The sequence below is a fragment of the Narcine bancroftii genome, chromosome 5 (assembly GCF_036971445.1).
Source record: "Narcine bancroftii isolate sNarBan1 chromosome 5, sNarBan1.hap1, whole genome shotgun sequence".
NCBI classification, from domain to species: domain Eukaryota; kingdom Metazoa; phylum Chordata; class Chondrichthyes; order Torpediniformes; family Narcinidae; genus Narcine; species Narcine bancroftii.
In genome coordinates, this window is record NC_091473.1 from 12,470,369 (window position 1) to 12,492,518 (window position 22,150).

At 47.2% G+C, this 22,150-nt stretch overlaps 1 protein-coding gene across 4 annotated transcripts in view; it reads left to right on the forward strand.

Annotated features, from left to right (window-relative positions):
* The first annotated feature begins 2,211 nt into the window (after positions 1 to 2,211).
* LOC138763133 (DDB1- and CUL4-associated factor 1-like) overlaps positions 2,212 to 22,150 on the forward strand; it is a 144,634-nt gene continuing 124,695 nt past the window's right edge. For 3 of the 4 annotated variants that reach the window (XM_069936798.1, XM_069936795.1, XM_069936799.1), the window contains exon 1: positions 2,212 to 2,298. The gene's annotated coding sequence lies outside the window, so the exon portion shown is untranslated. Of the gene's footprint in view, positions 2,299 to 2,395; positions 2,584 to 22,150 lie in introns of those variants that run through there. The other variant, XM_069936797.1, reaches the window with a different exon arrangement.

Genomic DNA, 22,150 nt, shown 5'->3' on the forward strand with positions numbered 1-22,150 from the left:
TAAAGAAGGATTCTACTTGGAGTGAATGGTAGGAAATGACCAAGGAGAATATCAAAAGGTTCTTTTATCCTCAAAGGGTTAAGGATAGCAAGACAGAGCAGAGAGAACTGATCCAACTTCAGAGAGACCAGCAGAAAATCCTCCTTCTGCAGTCAAGAGGGGTGGATGTGAGAGAGGAACTCTGAGAGGTGAAGAGCTAGCAAGCAACGCAATTCACTTCAGAGTTCTCCAAGATCATCTTCCAATCCAGAGTCCGCACAGTAGGCCAGGATAAGACCTGTTCATGTTTTTTCCTCCAAAAGGTTCACAGAGAGAGCTCTGATATCCACAGCTGTAAGGAAGAGGGCAGCTCAGTCACACCCTCGCAGACAGGCATACAGAGGATCAGTAGATTCTTTTATGCCGAACTAAGGCTATGTAAAACACAAATGTCTGCAGACACTATAGAGAAAGCTCAGCAGGTCTTGGAGCGTCCAAAGGAGGTAAAAATATATGACTAACATATTGGGCCTGAGCCCTTTTTCAAGGCTACAGAATAGCCTACCAAAACATCCTGTCCTCTATAATGGAGGTCTTAGATGACAACAAGTGGGAGAGTCTGAACCAGACAATTATCCTGGGGGAGCTGATGGAATCCATTAATTCCTTTGTGTTCAGCAAAACTCCCGGTCATCTGGTGGAATGCTTCATTGCCGGTGCTCACAAACAAGCACCAGGACTTGGCCTGCTGACAGTGAGAGGAGCCCTTCCAATTAAATCCTTCCTGTACAACCAGAACCTCACCCACAATGCACATTGTCCCAAAGATGATTGTGGTGGTCTGGAGACAGTTGCCCACCTCTTTGAAGAATGCAGATTTGCTAAGAATGTGCAGAGAAGGATGCAATGATCCTTGTCATGGTTCATCCTCAGCAGCAGTGGTACAGAGGATTCTGATTTATGGGCTGTTCCCAGGTATCCTCACAGAATCAGACGTCCAGAACTGCTGAAAGACCATCAACTTGGTGAAAAACACACTTTGATCAGCCCAAAACCTGTTGGGCTTTCAGCACACGGAGATGTTGGTGAGGGAATGCTGCCGACTGGCACATTCCAGGCTGCAGGAATATGTGCTGAAGGATGCACTGAGATTTAGTGCAGCACTGTGGGGAAGGACCACAGTAAATCTTTCTGTTTCTGTGCATTTATGAGCTGAGACTGAGGGGAAGCCCATCAAACAACAGAGGTGGGATTAGTGTTAATAGAAATGAGTGTGTCAATGTACAGTGATGGAAATATATGGATACAAAACTAAAGGTGGAAGGAGACTTTGAATGGATTTTCTTTGCATATTCCTGTAATTTATTGTGATTAAAGTCTATTTTTGGATTAAAAATAAGTGAGTGCACTCTTTAATGAACACACCCTATATTTCCTATACAAGCTGTTTGTAGCTGAGAAATTTGATCTTTGGCATCTTTTTTCATGTACAATCATCCATCAAAGTCACTTTATTTGGGTTAGAAAAGTGGTTCTCAACCTTTTTCTTTCCACTCACATCCCACTTTCAGTAATCCCTATGTCATCAGTGCTCTGTGATTAGTAAGGGGTTGCTTAAGGTGGCACGTGAGTGCTAAGGTTGAGAATCACTGCTCTAGACGCAATTGTTACTGAAATATTTTGCTCAAGAAAAATTGTCATTGGCCCATTTCCTTTGGAGTTCTGAAACCGTGCACAAAACGAGTCAATGAGGGATGATTAAAACAGTGATTTTCAAACTTTTTCTTTCCTCACACATACCACCTTAAGCAATCCCTTACTAATCACAGAGCACCTATGGCATAGGGAATACTTAAAGTGATATGTGAGTGGAAAGAAAAAGGGTTGAGAACCACTGGGTTAGATCATTTATGGGATTATTTACCGGTCAAACTGCATCCATCAAGAAATTCGCCCATGCACAACTTGCTTTAACCGAGCTGGCATTTTCCCCAGAAGAGGATACCAAACTTTGAATTATCCCAACGACAGATCCGAGTTAAGGTTCCCCTGGTCAGAACCAGATAAAAGAGGATCCCAGTTCAATTTACATTTGTACCTCGAAGAAACCATCCAAAAGTGACTCAACACGAGTTGGGGAACGGCTGGAGGGTCATTTGTAACACACATGCGCAGCAAAACATACGGACTACAACTCCCAGAATGCATGGGGCCTGACTAGGCATGCGCCTTACTGTATGCCGTCGCCATTAGTTGGTGTGAGGGAGCGCGGAGGCCGGATCCAGGGTTGAGTCCGAACCGAGACCGCCCGACAGAAAGGTAAGGGACAGTTGCATAGAGACTGGTAACGGCAGGGCCTTGGGCCGGGACGTTGTACCGCGACAAGGCCTGTGGAGCTCTGGATAAGATGGCACGCTAGTCTCAGCAGTTGGGGGGATGAAGCGAGGCCTGGTGCCGACGGGCAGATAGTAAACACAAGCCCGGTCAGCACGTGGCTGGGATCAGCGGCTGGCCGAGCCCCAGGCATGGCGAAAGCGGGCTAGGCCTCACGGAGGAAAACACGGAAAGATGGAGGGAACGAAGTAGTTCGACGGTGGGACTGAGGTGAGGTCTGGGGAGTAGGCGGCGGAGCAGGAGGACCTGAGGTGATAGGAGGTGGAAGGAGCTGTGTGGGGGAGGGGGGGCGAGATCGGCGGGAGGGAGCGGGAATGAGATCGGCGGGAGGGAGCGGGAATGAGATCGGCGGGAGGGAGCGGGAATGAGATCGGCGGGAGGGAGCGGGAATGAGATCGGCGGGAGGGAGCGGGGAGGCGGGGCGAGAGGGAGAGGGGAGGTAGGTGGAGAAGGAGTTGAAGGGGCCGCAACCAGCTTGGGCGGGGGAATGAAAAGGGGGGTGACCTTCGCTGGGGATGGGAGATGGGGCGGGACTGGGAGTCAAGTCGAGTGCTCAGCCTGTTGTGGGAGAGAGGAGGTAGATGCACGATCTGTTGGAGGTGGGAGAAGGGACTGGATCCTTTGGAGGGAATTAGGTGGTGGAGGCCCAATCTTTTGTTGGGTGGAGAGTAGTTGTGGCGGCATCCGTTGGGTACATAGAAAAGATGGGAGTGAAGTCGAGGGCATGCTGGAATTCCTTGGTGTTAGGAGGAGGTTCATGCCAGGATCCTTTATGGGTGGTGAGGAGGTGGGGATCGGTAGGGGGGTATGTGGTGTGGATCCATTGGGAGCAGGAAAATAAGGTGAAAGGATCAGATCTGGAATTGAGATTATGTGTGTGGGGGGAGGGATCTGTTTGGATGGAGAACATGTGGGGTGGAATCCATCACTTTGGGTGGGGTGGAGAGTTGGGATGGGATCTCATTGGTAGCAAGGTGGTGGGGACAGTGAGTAGGGGTGAAATCAGTTGTGGGGTGATGAGGTGGGGGAGGGATCTGAAGGGAAGGTGGTGGTGGAGGAGGAGAGGGAGAAGAAGCTGGCTTGTTGGGTTGCATGGTTTCATCTGCATTGAACCTTGGGTTGAGCACCTGGGGCTGCTGGGGAAAGGAGATGTACTGCACCTGTTTTTGTCAGGCTTGGTGGAGACGATGCAGAATTGTCAAGGGTGAGATGCTTTATGTTCCCTTTGCTCTGTATCAACTAATCTCTCTCTATACTATCTTAATTACTGTACTATATATGAAATGTTTAACTGAACTCAGAACAAGCTTTCTGACTGCACCTTACTGCATGAAAAAATAATTGAACTGCAGAGTAGGTGTTTCTTTGTGGGTCAGAGAGAATTTAAAACAGCTCTTCGGTGTTTTATATTCCTTCTGCCAAAAGGTTGACATTGAATATATTCAAGAATGAGATGGATCTTTACTTGGACTATAACAATGATTGTGAGGAATAGGCATGAGAGAAGAATTAAGGCAGTCATCAACTGCCTTCTTACCAAACGATAATGCAGGTTCGTGAGGCTTTGTTGACAACCAGTTTTTAAAAATTATTGTACGAGCAAACAGCAGGAGGAGGAAGAGCTGGGGGAGTGGGGGTGGCGCGGGGAGTACGTGAGAAGCAATACAGTTAGCATACCTTTTGCTGGTGTTCATTGCTGACCATTGAATTCATTGTCACTTACAGCTCAGAAACAAATGATAGATTAACTGAAATAACCTTTCATCAGTCGAGAATTCCTCGTGCTCCACTATGTAATTTCTTTCCAAAAATAAATCAAATTCACAATAAAATGATGTGCAAAAGAAAACAGTGCAAAGTTTTTTTTCACATCCTTAGTGCATTTTATATAATATATATATATCCCATATGTTCTGCTGCTGTACATAAATCCTCATTTGCTCGGTAACATCATTGCCACTAATGTGGCCCCTTGTAGTTGCTTTCCACCACCCCCCACCCCCCTGTTATTTGAAGGGCTTTCCCTCCCTCAGTGGTTGATAGCGGATGGACCCTAAACTGAAGTCCTTACCCATAAAATCCTCACTTGGGCTGCGCCAAGCCTCTGTGTGTCCCTCAGCATGTACACCTGCACCCTGGATTGTGCCACTCAGCAGCATTCCCTCACTGACATCTCACTTGCTAGATGACCAACAAACTTTGGGTTGACCAAAGAGCGTCTTTCACCAGTTGATGACCTCCAGCAGCATTTGACGTTTATCTCTGTGTGCATTGCCAGGATCAGCCAGTATTTCAGTATCTCTGTTTCACTGCTGCTGGGAATGAACATCCTTCACTGAGCAATTGTTCTTGTTTTCTTGCGCTGGTAAAAATTTCTAGTGATGTGGCTCTCATGTATCTTTTATTTAAATGTGCCAGCTTCTTCATTCGTTTGGAATTGAGCCAATTGATAGTGGCGCAGCAGGTGCCATGTAGTATATATATTCCAAATCGTGTTCTTTTAGTTTGTACTGTAATTTAGATAAAGCTTGCTAAAAACAAAAGTGGAATGAAAATGGGGGTGGGGGGGGGGCGGGGCGGTTGGTAAATGTTCTTCACTGGCAGTCTTTGTCCAGAGGAGTCAAGCTTTTCCTGAAATCCTGTTGTGACAGAGTATATAGAGGTGTTTGGGAGATAAATTGAGAAAGATTTGTTAGAGCAGGTCACACACAAACAATTTAAAACACAGAATTGTTGCAGGAATTTTGTGGAGCGCTCAGAGACTTCAATGATGGACCGCTATTTTGCAAAAGGCAACAAAGTACCAACATACAGTGGAAGTTTGTGTGGAAAACGGTTTGCTGTCTGGAAGTGCATGTGATCTTTGCAGGCAGAGGCAGAACAGCTTTGCTCTCAGAGAAGGAGGGGGTGAGAGAGGAGAGACACAGACTTCCGTTCTAGAGGGGCAAGCTTTGGAAGACAGCCTGGTCAAAGGAGAGGACTGGCTGTCTGGTGTTTCCCTTTGAATAGGAGAAACAGAAAGGAACTCTGTGGTGACCTGAAGCAAAGAGGTTATCATCTGGAGAACCCTGAAGGGGGCAAGTTTTGTCAGCAAGACTGGAGTAGCTGATTAAAAAAAGGAATCAGGCGGGGATGTCCTGGAATGAGAAAACTCTCTCTGAAAACCATCAAGAACCTTCCTGAGAGGTAACCATTTACCTGTTAAGCACCAAAGCCTGGTGAACTTTGTTAATACTAACTGTGCACAGTACAAGAATTGCCTGCAACCAGTGAGATTAGACTGTGAACCAAAGAACTTTTCTAATCTTAAATATACAGACATGCGGTTAGAATGGGGGGGGGGGGGGGGGTTAAGTAAGTCAATAGAGATAAGTTAAAGTTTGATTCTATTTTCATGTTCAAAGATAATTAAAAGCAACTTTTGTTTAAGTAACCCTTTGTATTAGTGCATATCTATTGCTGCTGGGTTTTGGGGTGCTCTGGACTCGTAACAGTGTGTATGGGGTTGCTGCTTGTTGAACCATCTTGTGAATGGAGAACTTCATATTGGACCATACTCTTTTCCAATGTCTTTGACAGAGATATCAATATGTGTTAATTCTAACAAAATCAAAAATATTGATGCTGATTTTGGTTTGCTGCAGGAATTCTGCATTTGCCGTAAAGGTGTAGATTAATGATCCAGATTAAAGATTAAACCTATAACAGCAACTGGGGAATTAAAATTTTTAATAAAATTCTCATGAAGTAAGTCTCTGTCATGAGTGTCCAGTCGCTCAACTTTTTCATTAATATCCTTCCAGTCTCTACTAATATTTTGTTGCATTCAACTGATGCATTTAAACAAAATACACTTGCATAAACCTAGGCACCTGATGCAATAAATTACCTCAGGAAGGTCTTCTTTACGCAGAACATTTCCAAGGGCTTACAAAGAAACCGCCTATAGTTGTACTTATGGAATTTCAGCAAATATTTAAACCATTGTAAGTGTGCCCATGTTGAAATGGTGAAGGCCAAACAAAACAGCTGAAGGGAGGGGGAGGCCCCAAAGTATTTGTCCTCATTCACAGCAGGACCTATGAAGTGAGTGCCAAAGGCTAGGCATAAATTTTCTGCTTACAAAAAAAGACACCTCCCCACCACTGCCGCTGATCCCTGACACTTCCCCACCACTGGTCCCCACCTGTGTTCTCTGCTCCTGCCCGGGACCCCAAGGCGATCTCTTCGATGTGGATGGTTCCACACCCAATGTTGAGAATAGAGTTGCTATCAGCAACTCCTGCTGCAACTGATGCTGAAGACTTGGACCCAGCTCCATTTGGCATCTTCCTGGCCAGAATCAAGGATTTTTTTTTATTGTTGTTGTGATCAAACTGGCGCTAACAGAGCGTCAGAGCCTCACGTGGGCAAGTCAGGTGTTGAATTTTTTTTCCACTTGTGACGACATGTTGGTGCTAAAGAAAAATTCAGTTTTTGAATCTTTTCTGTTTTCGGATCTTCGGATAAGGGATACTCGACCTGTTCTAAATATTGCCCCTTCAATCTTCTGTCATCAAACAAGACAGTGTAACTGATAATTTTAACAAATAGGATGTATTCATCCAACAACCTTCTTGTGTCAGTTACGGTTTCACAAGAGCCAGTGCTCCGGGGGAGCAGCGGACTGGCGCAGGGTACCAGAAATGGGGAGAACACATCCTATTGAGACTCCTGACCATGGCAGTGGACTGGCGATGCAGTCAAGGGACCTGCACGGGTTACAGAATGCTGGAGACTGGTACATGGGAACCAGGTATTGGAGCCAGGATTTGAGAGGGTGATGAGAGCAGGAAGAGCTCCCGGAGTGCTTATGGCACTGAAAGCGTCCTGATTGTGTCAGAGGTTTGGATCTGGAGCTCTGGTTGCCAGTGGAACGAACAGGAGTTTATCCAGTTGCGGAAGTGCTGGAGGTGAATCCACAAACACTCTATGATTCTGAAGGGACTCTTGTTCTCTTTCTCCTGTTATTGAGGGCCCCAGGAAATGCTCATGGCAACTCTGTTTGCCCTATGGCAGACAAACATTAAAGCATATCATATAAGCTGTTATTGATGGTCAATCAGCTTGGCATGATTTCTTCATCCCATCTGCCTTCGGTCTCTTCATCCGTGGTCTTCCATTCTTTGTGAGGTCAAAAGTGGGCAAGTCTACAGATAATGATTTATTGCTTCTGCAATATTTCAGAAAAAGGAAGATGTGCTTGCATGCACATCTCTCACACTGGATAATCTGACCACCTAACCTGAATGTACAGGAAATTTAATGAATCAGGCTTAACAAAGACTTCTGAACGTCAGCAATTTACCCTGTTACTCCAGCCCAATTTCTTTAGATGCATGAAGGGATATAAATGTTGCTAGCATCACATTCACACCCTCTTATTGTAATTTATGTGTATGAACTGTAGTTACTTAAACAAGGCTCCTTGACAGCTTTTATTCTCAGTCTAGATGGATAAGGTCAGCTGATGTGAGGGAGCACCATGAGATTGTAAATGTTGGCTTTGTCAGTGACAAATTACAATGAAGCAGCAGCTCAACTCACCTGAAAGCTGTGGTGTTTCCTTTGAATAGATGTGATCCTGAGCGTTCAAAAGCCCTTGTTCTTTGCTTCAGAAAGTTGCAAACACTTTAAGGTAAAACATTAACAGCATATAATTTTGGCTAATGCAGGATTTTTGTGAGATAGCAAAGTCTAATTTTCCAGCAGATTTTCCATTTCCAGATTGGGTAAAATAAGGACAATGTCTTTGTACAGTACTGAACACAGCAAAAGAACATGAATGGATGATTATTAAATATTTATTGCATTTTCTAGCTACCTTTCATGAGGGAGAAGATTGAACTGACCATGATTAATTATGTTACTTCCTTCTATTATTCTAGTTTAACCCTTTCAAGCAGAACAGTGAGTTTTTTTTATTGGTTGCAATGATGTCTGGTTTGTAGTATTGAATTTGGTGAGACAACACTGTATCAACAATTCCTTTTAAAAATTTTAACCAACAAGTTGTTTTGATGTGAGACACAGACTAGAATTCAGGGATACTTTGGCAGTAGAACTGGCCAAAAATGGTGGTTAAGCTCTATCAGCAAAGCAGAGAAATCACCTTGCAACAAATTGTATTCATAAAGATCCCATCTTCGAAGGGCAAATAATCCAGAGCACTGCTAAAGACTGGGAAAAGCGACAACATTCTCGAAGAAGGTAAGAGGGGCCACTGGAATAAGACTGAAGGCTCAGCAGGGGGTTAAATGTGGTATAAAAGAAGTGTGAGGCATTAGAGATCAGAGAAAAAAATTCTGGACCTTGAATTCTGTGCAGTGAGAAAGGGATACACGTTTCAGAAAAAGAAAAGTCCTAATGATGGATGTCACTTTAAAAAAAAAAATCTTTAGGTTATGTGTGAGCTTTACCTCTTCCCACCACTGAAGAGACAATGTCCAAACCATTTGTGGGAGGCATGCTGATGATTCCCAGCACTAATTACAGGCAGAAAATGAACATCTTTGTAACCCTGTGAGGAGGGGCCTCCGTCTGACTAGTGGGTGGGGTTTGGTGGTTGAAGGTGGATATGTGGGTCTCCTCATTCCCCCTGGGAATGAGGGGTTGTTGACCTTGCTGGGATTGATGATGTTACTGTTTCCCCTCAACCAATTTAATTTGATACTTAAAATAATGCAAAAGTGTATAATCCAACTTTACTGATTACAGTGAAATGTTTCCAACATTAATTCTCAATGTGGTTATATTGTAGTGTGTTCAATCTCAAGATATTACAACTGAATTCTAGTCCTCTGGTTGAGAGGCTTTTTATTTTTAAATGACAACATCAATAAAGCTTTTAATGTGAAATTCTGAACAGAGGGTATTTCAGAGGAGTGAAATTAATCAAAATTTGATGAATGCTTCAGTCCATGGGAATGAAATCATTTTAAAGTTAGCCTCAATTGTTAAAACAAACGAAATAACTGGCTTAAACATGAAGGTTTTACAACTCCAACTCAGTCAATAATTGTAATTGTGGTGTCAGTGAAGGGAGAAGTTATCTTCAGAACACCAGGAGTGTTTTCTGTTCTTTCATAAAGTATCATAGTGTAACGATGGCTACACTAACTGAAGAATCGCACAACCAGACAGGTTGAGTTCAGTGAGCAAAACTGATTTATTGCAGGTTGCCTGGCTGGTCCTGTACTTCCAGCCCGGACCTGGCTGAAAACCGTGCTGGGGGGCCCCGACGTCACCAGGGCATCACGTGGGCCGCCAAGCACGGGCTTCTGAGCCCAGTGCCGAGGTCGAGAGGAAATGCCCGACGTAGCCATTTTGGCCGGCTGCCCCGCCGCGTACGTGACAAGTGGGGCCGGTTCGCCTGCCTAATGGCGTACCGTCACACAGCTCCCCCTCCCCGCCCCAGAACCGGTCGGTGTCAATGTCCTTTTTTGGCGGGCGGCCTCGCTTCTTGGGTTGGGCCACATCTACTGGTTCAATGGGGTCGAAGTGGGCTGGCTTTAACCTGTCCACCGTAAATAGTTCCCTCTTACTACCAATGTCCAGTGTGAAAGTGGATCCTGAACACTGGACGACTTTGTACGGCCCTTCATATAGTCTTTGTAGAGGTGCTGTGGACGGGTCCCGCCTGATAAAAATGTACTCTGCGGAATACAGCTCGCTGGGGACATAAGAGGCCTGTGTGCTGTGTCTGGGCGGAGGTGGGGGTGTGAAGGAGTCCAACTGGGCTCTGAAACAGGGAAGTAGACTGTGTGGTGACTGCTGGAGGTTGTGAGGTGCGTTGACGAACTCACCGGGTAGGGCTAGAGGTGCACCATAGATCAGCTCGGCTGATAATGCCTTTAGATCTTCTTTGGGTGTTGAGCGGATGTCCAGGATCACCCAAGACTGCTCGTCCACCCAGTCGGAGCCGATAAGACGGACCATCAGTGCTGACTTAAGGTGGCGGTGCAATTGTTCGACTAGCGCATTGACCTGTGGGTGATAGGCCATGGTGTGATGTAGCTCAATCCCCAGCCTGTTGGCGAGCTGTGCCCAGAACGCAGAAGTGAACTGGGTGCCCTGATCCCTGGCGAGGTGGTTCGGGATGCTGAACCGGGCAACCCAACCATTAAAAAGCGCTCAGGAGCAGGAATCCGTGGAGGCATCTGGCATTGCCTTGGGCCAACGAGTGGTGTGGTCTACCACTGTGAAAAGGTAACGGTTACGGGTCTGACGATGTCCACATGTATGTGGCTGAACCGTTCCCGGAGGTGTTCGAAATCTTGAACGGTGCTCTGGTGTGCCTGTGTACCTTGGAAAGTTGGCAATGGGTGCAAGTTCTAGCCCAGACCGCAATCTGCTTCCGAAGCCCGTGGGGGAACCACAGGACACGGGGTGCTCATGGAGACATCGCACAGGATGGTGCCCTCACCATGAAGAGTCGGGAGGTCCTGGAACCGCAGGCCCATGATGGCAGTCCTGAAGGCCCGCATCTCCTTGTCGGACTTCTGGTCCCAGGTGAGCTGGTCAAAGTCGAGGCCGGGTGTCAGCGCGCAAATGGACGGTCATGAGAGTGTGTCAGCGACTACGTTGTCTTTCCCCACCTTGTGTCGAATGTCGGTGGTGAACTCCGACATGAAGAAGAGGTGACGCTGTTGGCGGGCCGACCAGGGATCACTTGCCATAGCAATTACCTGAGTGAGGGGTTTGTGGTTGGTAAAAATGATAACAGGCCTCCCCTCCAAGAAATAGTGGATATGACGCACCGTTAGGAACATGCCCAGCAACTCCTGATCGAAAGCGCTATACTTGCACTCTGGTGGGCGAAGAAGTCGGCTAAAGAATGCCAGTGGTTTCCACTGTCCGTTCACCTGCTGCTCCAGGATGGCGCCAATGGCTGAGGCAGAGGCATCGACGGAGAGTGCCATATGCAGGTTGGTGCGTGGGTGGACGAGCAGGGTAGCCTTTGGGTATGTCCTTGGGATGCACCGGGATTTGGTGATACCCGCGCACCAGGTTGACCTTGGAGAATACCCTCGTGCCATGCAGGTTGGCCATAAAGTCCTGGATGTGAGGGATCGGGTAACGGTCAGGTACTGTCACGTCATTAAGCCGTCGATAATCTCCGCAGGGGTGCCAGCTGCCGGAGTGTTTCGGGACCAGGTGGAGTGGTGAGGCCCAAGGACTGTCGGAGCGTCGAATGATCCCCAGCTCCTGCAGATGTGAGAACTCTTCCTTCGCTATCTGGAGCTTATCTGGCGGGAGCTGGCGTGCCTTGGCATGGACTGGCGGTGGGCCTTGGGTGGGGATGTAATGAAACACCCCGTGGCATGTTGAGGTGGCGAGGACCGCAGCTTGAGAAGGGGTGGGAACTCATCCAGGATACGCTGAAACTCGTCCTTGGGCATGCTGACCGTGTCCATCTGTGGCTGCTCTGTGCGGGAGGCGTTGAGGCGAACGAATTGGAAGGTATGGGCATCTACCAGTCGCCTACCTCAAATGTCGACCAGGAGTCCGTGTGCGAGGAGGAAATTGACACCCAGGATGGCGGTTTGGAGGGATGAAACTGCGAATCTCCACAAGAACTTCTGCTGGCCAATCTGGAAGTGGATGGTCTTGTCTCCATACTTTTGGATCTCTGTCGAATTGGCTGCATAGAGGGGAGGTCCTCGAGGCCAGTTCTGGGACTCAATGGCTGTGGCTGGGATGATGCTGATTTGGACCCCGATGTCGACGAGGAAGCGTTGGCCGCTGACTGAATCCCGCAGGTAGAGAAGGCTGTGTTCTTGACCAGCTGCCGCAGCCATTAACAACAGCCATCCTGCTTGTTTCCCTGGAATGAGCAGGGCTGACGACACTTCCAAGGCTTGGCTCTTTGAGTGGCCAGGTGTTCCACCGCAGCGCTAGAGGAAGGCTTTGCATGGTCATGCCCGTGACTCGTAACCTGCGGGACTGCTGAGCCCTCCGGGACTCATTCGAGCCATAGCTCCTGAGCCTTTTGAGCAAGCCTTGAGCGCGAGCATCTCGTCCATCAACTCGATTGGAGTTCTGTCCCCCAAGGCATCAAGGCGCAGCATCTGAGTGGCACGCTAGCGCCTGGAGAGGCCGAGGGAGCCGGTGAGCACCCGCTTGATGGTCCCATACTTATTTTCCGTGGGTGGGTGCTGAACGAGATGCAGCACTCATTTGGCGTGGCCTGGTCCAGGGCGGCGACCACATGGTAAAATTTGGTCGAATCCGATGAAATCTGGCGGAGGTGAAACTGCGTGGCTCGAAGGGTCGTTCATGTCAGGTTCAAAGACGTTTGAACCTGTTGGGATCACCAATTGTAGCGGTGGCTACACTACTAACTGAAGGATTGCACAACCAGATGAGTTAAGAGTTCAGTGAGCAAAACTGATTTGTTGCAGGCTGCCTGGCAGGTCTTATACTCCCAGCCCGGACCTGGCTGAGAACCGCGCTGGGGTTCCTGACGTCACCGGGGCGTCACATGGGCCGCCAAATGTGGGCTTCTGAGCCTGATGCCGAGGTCGGGAGGAAACCCCCGACAGCGCCATTTTGGCCAGCTGCCCCGTCACGTGCGTGACAAGCGGGGCCTGTTCACCTGCCTAATGGCATTCCGCCACAATAGAATCTACTTTATCAGTCTGAGCAAGCAAACACTGTCCCTGTTGATCTCATCTCAGAAGCTGTGGCTTGGTCATTGAAGTCAGTCTTCACTACTCCATCTGGAATAAATATTGAGATTCAGTGCAGTAAAGTTCCATTGGTCAGGTGATCTGGGCTGAACCTGAGGCAGTACTTGAAAGGAGACTTTGGCTTTTTATTCAGAAGCAGACACACACATTGTCTGCTATTGCAGGCCTCACCAAGGTGCAGACATTCATGTTGCATTAATGTTGTGTTACTCCTTCCAAAGTATCTTCCTGCCACGGTCTTTCTTTTTTTGTGAGCAGAAATAGTCTATTGAGCCCATCAAGTCTGCTCTGCCATTTAATCATGAGCTGATGATTAGGGTGGCATGGTTGGCATAGTGGTCAGTGCAACATCTTTACAGGGCTAGTGATCGAGTCTGGACTGGGGTTCGAATCCAACGCTCTAGAACAGGGGTGTCAAACTCAAATTCACGGAGGGCCAAAATTAAAAACTTGGACTAAGTCGAGGGCCGAACTAAATATTTATTGAAAATTTTCAACAACATCTGCATGTTTTCTCTTCTTTTAACATATGTAATGTTAAACTTTTTCTTATTAAAATAAATGTTTAATAATAGTTTTGGATAAACTCTTTCATTGTCATTGTTATTGTCATTGACCCATTTCCTTTAGCGTTCTGAAACCGTGCACATGACGAGTCAATGAGGGATGATTAAAGCAGTGGTCTTCAAACTTTTTCTTTCCACCCACAGACCACCTTAAGCAATCCCTTACTAATCACAGAGCACAAATGGCACAGGGACGCAAGTGGAAAGAAAAAGGTTGAGAACTGTTGTATTGTGGTAACTCCACATCTGATTAGGTTAATTGTTAGGCAAGTGGTCAGAGAAGGACCCCCACCCCAAGAAAGGCTTAAATCACAGGAACAAAATAAGCTTCCGTCTCACTGCTCCCAATGTTACACACAGTCCTGATGTGGAATGTGGGGTCGCAGCTCATGTTCACCCGAGTCCAGGTGCTGTCTGTGTGGAGTTTGTACGCTCTCCCCTTGTCTTGGACCAACAGGTCGGTCGCCTGACGAAGGCACCCGAACCCCCCGTTGAAACGCCGGCGTCCGGGGCGGTGGAGGAATTGGCTGAGAAGAGCGCGTTGCTCCCACCCCCTTCCCATGGTTGGAGAGGGATTAAACTGCGATCTCATGGCGCCGGGCTTGTTTCCAACAAAAGGAGCGGGAGGCAGGGTCCGCCGCACACGGAGCGAGGGGGAAGGCATCGCCAATGAGATGTTCGGTCCGGCGTCGCCGCTGAAGCGCAGACCCAGCGAGGATGCTCCCCAACTCCAGCCGCGTCTGTGTGTCCAGGAACCGGGCGGGCTGAGTGCGGCGCTCCGATCCCCGGGATTCGGGACTCTGAGATCCCTCCACACCTCCGGTGTCTTCATTTTTACCTTCAGTGTGCATGCGCGATACTGGCGCGGCGGCCAGCGGGCCAACTCTAATATATATTTAATATGATCTTGCGGGCCAAATATAATTATATCGTGGGCCAAATTTGGCCCGTGGGCCAGAGTTTGACATGTGTGCTCTAGAAGTTTGTACATTCTTCCCATTTCTGCATAGGTTTTCCACAGGGGTTCAGGTTAATGGGATGTAAATTGGGTGGCACGGACTCTGGGCTGAAATGGCCTGTTACTGTGCTTAATGTCTAAATTTTAAATAATAGTAACTTTGTTGCAGTGCGAAATGAAGAACAAGAAAATGATCAGACGTGGTCGAGTCAAAGTTCAGTAAAAGTCATTCACTCAAACAGTCACACGCATCTTTTGAAAACCCCACGCATTCCAAATGACGTCACTTGGAACCAAATTGTTTGATTAAGCCTCCAGTGAGCCGCTACATGGCCCCCTTCCAGAACCGGCGACAAGAAGCTAAACTTCTGGTGTCATTACTGCCAACTTCTCTTGGGCAGTTGTCCATGCCTTCGCATCAGGGGTCATGGCAAGGGCAGATCAAGGTTGAGATGAGTGGGGTTTAGTCGGTCAATCATAAATGTCTCTGGATGCCCCCCAATGTCCAGTACACAAGTTGTACGATTGTTTTGTAGCACTCTGAAGGGGGCCTCATACGCCTCTGTATGGGTGGCCCATGTGCACCTCTAAGCACAAACACAGTCCCAGAGTTCCTTTGGGATGAAGGGTGTTGTCCATGCCTTGACGTAGGAACTGGGGCCAATTTTCCAAGCTGTTCCTGCAGTCTGCCTAAGACTTCAGTTGGTGGCGCCTACTGTCCGCGTGCTGCGGGCACGAACGCCCCAGTTACAATGAGTGGGACTCCATAAACCAATTCGGCTGCTGAGGAGTTGAGATCCTCCTTGGGTGCTGTTCTTATTCCAGGAGGATCCAGGACTGCTCATCAGCCCAATCAGGTCCCTGGAAGCAGGCCATCAATGTAACCTTCATGTGCCTATGGAACTGTTCTACCAGACCATTCGACTGCAGGTGGTAGGCTATTGTGTGGTGGAGCTGCATTCCCAGCAGTCACGACAAAACATCCCAGAGTGTGGAGGTAAACTGTGGGCCTCTGTCAGAGGTGATGTGTGTGGGTAGGCCAAACCGGGATACCCAGGCAGAAATAATACCTCTGACACATGAATCAGTCAATAAGTCTGTCATAGCAACTGCCTCCGGCCACCTAGTGAATCTGTCGATGACCATTAACAAATACCTAGACCCTCGTGACACTGGAAGCGGGCTGACAATATCAACATGCACGTGGTCGAATCTTTACTGCAGTGGCTGGAAAGGCTCAAGTGGGGCCTTCATGTGCCTTTGCACTTTTGCAGATTGACAGTCTGTGCATGTCTTTGCCCAGTACGTGACCTGTTTTTTGAGTCCATGCCATACAAACTTGTTGGCTATTAGGCAGACCATCACTCAAATGGAGGGGTGGGACAGTCCGAATAGAATTGAAAATTCAACATCTCCATGCAGCAGGGACAATAGGGTGAGGCTAACCTGTGGAAACATCGCACAGGAGAATGGTACCTTGCAGCCCAAAGGCTACATCCTTGAGTTGTGGGCTCATGACAGTAGTTCTCTAAGCTGGGAGTTCTTTGCCCTGTCACTGAGCTTTGGTGAGTACCATGTAGTCTACACCTGGAGAGAGGGCATGTACTTGAACGAAGGAGTGGGACAGGGCATTAGCCGCCAAATTACTCTTACTAGAGATGCGTTTAATCCAGGTTGAAAACTCAGATGCGCAAGATAGGTGGCATTGCTGGTGGACTGACCAGGGATCTGATGCCTTTGTAAAGGTGAACATTAGCGGTTTGTGGTCAGTAAAAACCATGAAGTCCCTGCCTTCCAAAAAAAATAACTGAAGTGTCTGACTGCTAGGTACAGTGCCAGCAGTTCCCTATTGAATATGCTATATTTAATTTCTGGAGGGCGGAGGTGCCTACTAAAAGAAAAGCTAGAAGCTTTCATTGCCCATTGGTGTACTGTTCCAAGGCCCTACCTACTGCCACATTGGATGCGACTATCGTCAAGGCGGTTGGTGCATCCATTTGTGGATATGAGGTACAGAAGGTAGAAAGCGGCAATAGAAATTGACCATGCCCACAAATTCCTGGATTGATCATATTGGGCCTTGCGAATTTGAGGATGGCTTCCACCTTGCTAGGCAATGGACTGCTGATCTGATGTCCCAAGAACTCGATAGAGGACTGCCCAAATTTGTACCTCACAGGGTTCACAGTTAGCCCGAACTCCTGTAGGGGGCAGCAGAGTAAACAGATGCTGCAGGTGCTCTTTGTGGGAGTGGCTAGCAACGAGTATGTCGTCTAAGTATACCAAAAGGACGTCAATTCCACGCCCCACTGTGTCCATTAGCTGCTGGAATTTTTGTACAGCATTTTTGAGCCCTGAAGGTATTCTCAAAAATTTGAAGAGGCCGAACGGTGTTAAGATGGCGGTCTTGGGCACATCCTACGGGTTTACAGGTATTTGGAGGTACCCGTGCACAAAGTCAATTTTAGAAAATATCCTGGCCCCATGAAGATTAGCTGTAAAGTCATGTATATGGGACACAGGGTAGCCGTCTGCAGTGTTAGTGTCGTTGAGGTGCCTGTAATCCTGCAAGGTCTCCAGCCTCCCGTGGCTTTGGGCACCATATGTAGCAGGGAAGCTCATGGGCTATCAGACCTGCATATGATTCCAATTTGTGGAACTCTTGTTTTGCAAGCCGCAGCTTGTTGGGCAGCAGATGTCAGGCTCTGACATGTAGAGGAGGTCCTTGGGTGAGGATGTGGTGTGCAACGCCATGTTTGGGTGTGGCAGTGGAGAAAAGGGGAGTGACAATGTCTGGAAACTCCGCAAGAAGTTTGGCGATTTCATTGTGTGAGTACTTCACGACATCTAGGTGCGGGACAGTTAGTTTGGCTTTTCCAATGTGGAGAGTATGGAACTTTGTGGTGTTCATCAACCAGCACCCTTTTAAGTCCACTATCAGTGAATGGGTACAGAGGAAGTCGGCACCCAGCAACAGCTGGGACACAGCAGCAAGAATGAATTTCCTTGTGAACTTACTGTCACCAAATTTCAGGGGTATAGTTTGTGTGCTTTACTTATAAAATGAGCTGACACTCACTTCAGTGAGTGCCGGATCTGTACTCCTGGTATGGTGTCAGAGGATGAAGGACACTTAACTTCTGCACCTGTGCTGACTAGAAATTTGCACTGGGAGAGTTCATCCCAGACGTAGAGTAGGCTGTTATGGTGGCCAGCTGCCATAACCATTAGCAACAACTGACCATGGCGTTTTCCCAGAAAAGTGCAAGGGCGGTCAGCAGCAGCAAGCTGAAGACCACCAGTGTTGAAGGTAAAAGCACCAGGTGTTTGTCACAGAGTCATGCTTGTCCAGGGGAATGTGTAACCCTCGTTGCAGGTACTCGTGGAGCCTGGGCTTTGGGTTATGATGCAGTAATAATTTCTGTGGGCCTTGTGCCTTGCTGTTTCCCATGCCACAGAATGTCTACACGGGTGGCCACTGTTAAAGGGTTATCAAAGTCCTTGACAGCCAACATGAGGCTGATGTCTTTTGCACATGTTCTAAAACAACTGCTTGAAGACCAAGTAAGGCCTATGGCCGTCTGCCAGTGCCAACATGTCTTTCATTAACTCGGAAGGGTTAATGGAGGAGCCATGCAACTCGCTTGCGCTGTGAGAGACCGTAAATCTAGAGGAGGAGGGCTTTTAGGGCTTCGTACTTGCTGAGAGTTGGTGGATCCTGAAGGAAATCCACTACTCAACCAGCCATGTCCTGGTCAAGAGCGCTTACCACATGATAGTACTTAGTGGCATCCAGTACTATCTTGCGATTGTGGAACTGCACCTCAGCCTACCAGAACCAAACTTAAGGTTTAAATAAATTTAAATTCGATCCATCTTCCCACACAGCCATACTGCATGGCCTTCTACCTATAACCTTTGATGTGCTGGGTAATCAAGAACCTCTGCCTTAAATAGATTCAGTTACCTGGCCTCCACATGGCCTGTGGCAACAAATTCCACAAATTTACCGCCACCCTCTGGCTAATGAAATTTCTCTACATCTTTGTTCTAAGCGGACGCCCTTCAATCTGGAAATTGTGCCCTCTTGTCCTAGACCAGGGGTGGCCAAACCACGGCTCGCGAACCACATGCAGCTCTTTGACATGTAATGTGAGACTTGTGTAAGTATGTTGACTGGAGGAAATACGAGCACTCCTGAAGCCAACCCTGGGACACTCCAAATCCCTGCAACCAAACCAGGGGTTACCAAGACAGTCACAGCCCAGGCTGCGTTTCAAGGAGAGGAAATGGGCACTGAAGGAACTGCAGATCAGCGGAGTGGGCAGCACACACTGCAGTCGGATTCTCACTTGGGCTTGGCCAAAGCAGAGTGGCGCGACTATGGGATGTGCAGAGGAGGGTCGGGCAAAGATAAGGGAATTTCAGGGAGTAGCTGCAGGGGTCGAGAAGCCGGGGCTTGCCTAGGGGAGCGCTGATGAGGCTTGACCTGCCTCAAAGGCAAGGTGTCTCTCCAGGCACTCTGGTGGGGTGGGTGGGGGGGAAGAGGCAAGATGATGAAGACTAAGAGAAGAGGCTGGAGGGGGGGGGGGTCCCAATGAGGACCTCATCCAGGCACCAAGCCAGGGCTGAGCTGCAGTTGGCAGCAACAGTGAAGGTCCTGTCAAGCCCTGGCCCCACTGGATGGAGAGTCAGCACCAGACAGCATAGAGGTTAGACTGATTGCTCCATACTCCAGCCTAAACTCCCAGCAACTGCTCTTCAACCCGCCGGCGCCTGGGAAGATGGGAGTGGAGGGTGGGCGGAAGGAGCAGAGCTGTAGGCCCCCTGGCCTTGCCCTGCTGACGGAGGCAGCTTTGCATTGGATCACTTCCCGCATCATGTGCTCCACTGTGGACGCTACAATGGTGCATGTATCTGTAGACAACAGTGGCAGTAGCATTCCCAAAGAGAACACATCAGAGATAGGAACAGGTGTCATCCATTTGCCCTGTCGAGCCTGTTCCCACATTCAGTGAGATTACAGCTGATTTTGTTGTGGACCCAGCTCTCCACGTCTCCATAACCCTCAATTCATCTATGGTGCCTCTATTTCTTCAATAGGCAGAGATTTCCACAGAAAACCAATCAAGATTTTGAAAATATTTGGTTTATGTGTACTTTTTGATTATTGAAACCAAATTAGCAGTTAAAATGCTATATACATGAATAAATATTACATAAATGTGTTTTATAAATATGTCAAAATTTCTGTTACTATGAATAGTTAAGTGAGTCAAAGATGAACTGATCTCCAAAACTCAAAGATGAAACATTCTTTTCAACATTTTAAGTTTTGTATAATTTTAGAATGAAAAAAGGGAAAGGAACACCATGCAAAAGTTTGGGCACCCCAAGAGATTTGAGCTCTCAGATAACTTTTACCAAGGTCTCGGACCCTAATTTGCTTGTTGGGCTATAGCTTGTTTACAGTCATCATAAGGAAAGGCCAGGTGATGCAAATTTCAAAGCTTTGTCATTATCCTGACTCCTCAAACATTGTCCCTACAATCAGCAGCCATGGGCTCCTCTAAGCAGCTGTCTAGCACCTCTGAAAGTTTAAATAAATGATGCCCACAAAGCAAGAGAAGGCTAGAAGAAGGTAGCAAAAAATTTTCAGGTGGCCGTTTCCTCAGTTCGTAATGTAATGAAGAAATGGCAATTAACCTTGAAGCCAGGCTTACACAGATCAAGGGATAGATGGGAGGTGGACTTGGGCACAACAATCAATGAAGAGTGGTGGCAAGATCTTTGTCTGGACTGTGTGACTGGGGTCATTAATGCCAGATACAGGTTGGTGCAATATAACATTTTGCACCAGCTATACCTCACACTACAAAAAGATTTGGGTATGGTGTGGAAATTGGAACCTTTGTCCCTCCTGGGAGTAACTGGGGGATGTTTTGAAAAAAATTACAAAAGTGGATTTTCCACAAGATCCAGAGCTGTACCTTTTGGGAGATACTGGAAATGTGAGTTTTAGACTGTCCAAATATCAAATTCAGTTCGTGAAGATCACCTTGGCGTTAGCCAGGAAGTGTATAAACGGTTACATGGAAGTCCAACTCCCAGTTAAAAACTACACGATGGAATATGGAAATGCAGAATTGCATTACTCCCTTGGAGAAAATCACTTACAATCTAAGGGGGAAACATAACACATTCATTAAAGTGTAGCAGCCATATCTGAATTACATGGGTATGTAGATTGTCTAACTCCCCCTCCTGTGAAATATGGATATTATAAAAACCTGTCTTAATAAGGAAAAAGGAGTTAAGAAAATGGAACATGGCACAGGCGACGTGTGTGTTTTCTTTTTATCCCCTTTTTTAGTTTGTTTTATTTTAGTTTTGTTTTTCTTTTAGTTTTTTTTTCTTTCTTACTTGGGTTATTTAGTTAATTAGGTTGTTCTTTTTTTTAGATTTTTGGTGGGGGCTCTGAACCCCACTTGTATTTGTAAAATTGCTATGGTTACGTGTTTGGGGGTAAGGGGGGGGGAAACAAAATACAGACTCTACATTCCATGAATGTTAAAAAAGATTGTATTGTGTGACAGAGTATTTGGAGGTGGTTTGGGAGGAATTGTTGGAGCAGCTTGCACACAAACACATTTTAAAACACAGAATATTTGCAAGACTTTTGCAGAATGGTTTTTGTAGAGGAGCAACAAAGTAGCAACGTTCAGCAGCTTGCCTGGGAGAGTATGTGATATTTGCAGGCAGAGGAGAACAGTTTTCTCTCAGAGAGGGAGGGTGTGAAACAGAGAGAGAGAGAGAGAGAGAGGGAGGAGAGAGAGGGAGGAGAGAGAGAGAGGGAGGAGAGAGAGAGAGGGAGGAGGGAGAGAGGGAGGAGAGGGAGAGAGGGAGGAGAGGGAGAGAGAGAGAGAGACAGAAATCAGTTCCAGAGGGACAAGCTGGCAAACTTTGGAAGGTTGCCTGGTCAAAGGAGAAGACTGGTGGTGTGAAAGGTGACCTGAAAGAAAGAGGATCATCTGGAGAACTCTGAAGGGGGCGAGTTTAGTTAGCAAGGCTGATTGAGAAGGAATCAGTTGCAGATGTCCTGGAAAAGGAATCTCTCTCTGAAAACCAGCAAGAACCCTCCTGAGTGGTAACCATTTGCTTGTTAAGCACCAAAGCCTGGTGAACTTTGTTAATGCTAACTTCTGTGCACAGTACAAGAATTGCCTGCAACCAGTGAGATTGGAATGTGATCCAAACAACTTTTCTAATTTTAAATATACATTAAACACACCTGCGCTTAGTATTAGAGGGGGGATTAAGTAGGTTAGGTAGGTTAAGTAAGTAGTTTAAGTAATAAGTTGAAGTTTAATTCTGTTTTCTTGTTCAATTATAATTAAAAACTACTTTTCTTTAAATAACCCTGTGTTGTGGTGCATATCTATTGTTGCTGGTTTTTGGGGTCCTCTGGACTCTATAACAATTAATTGTTGAAATTACCTTGAATCTGTAAAAAAAAATCAAAA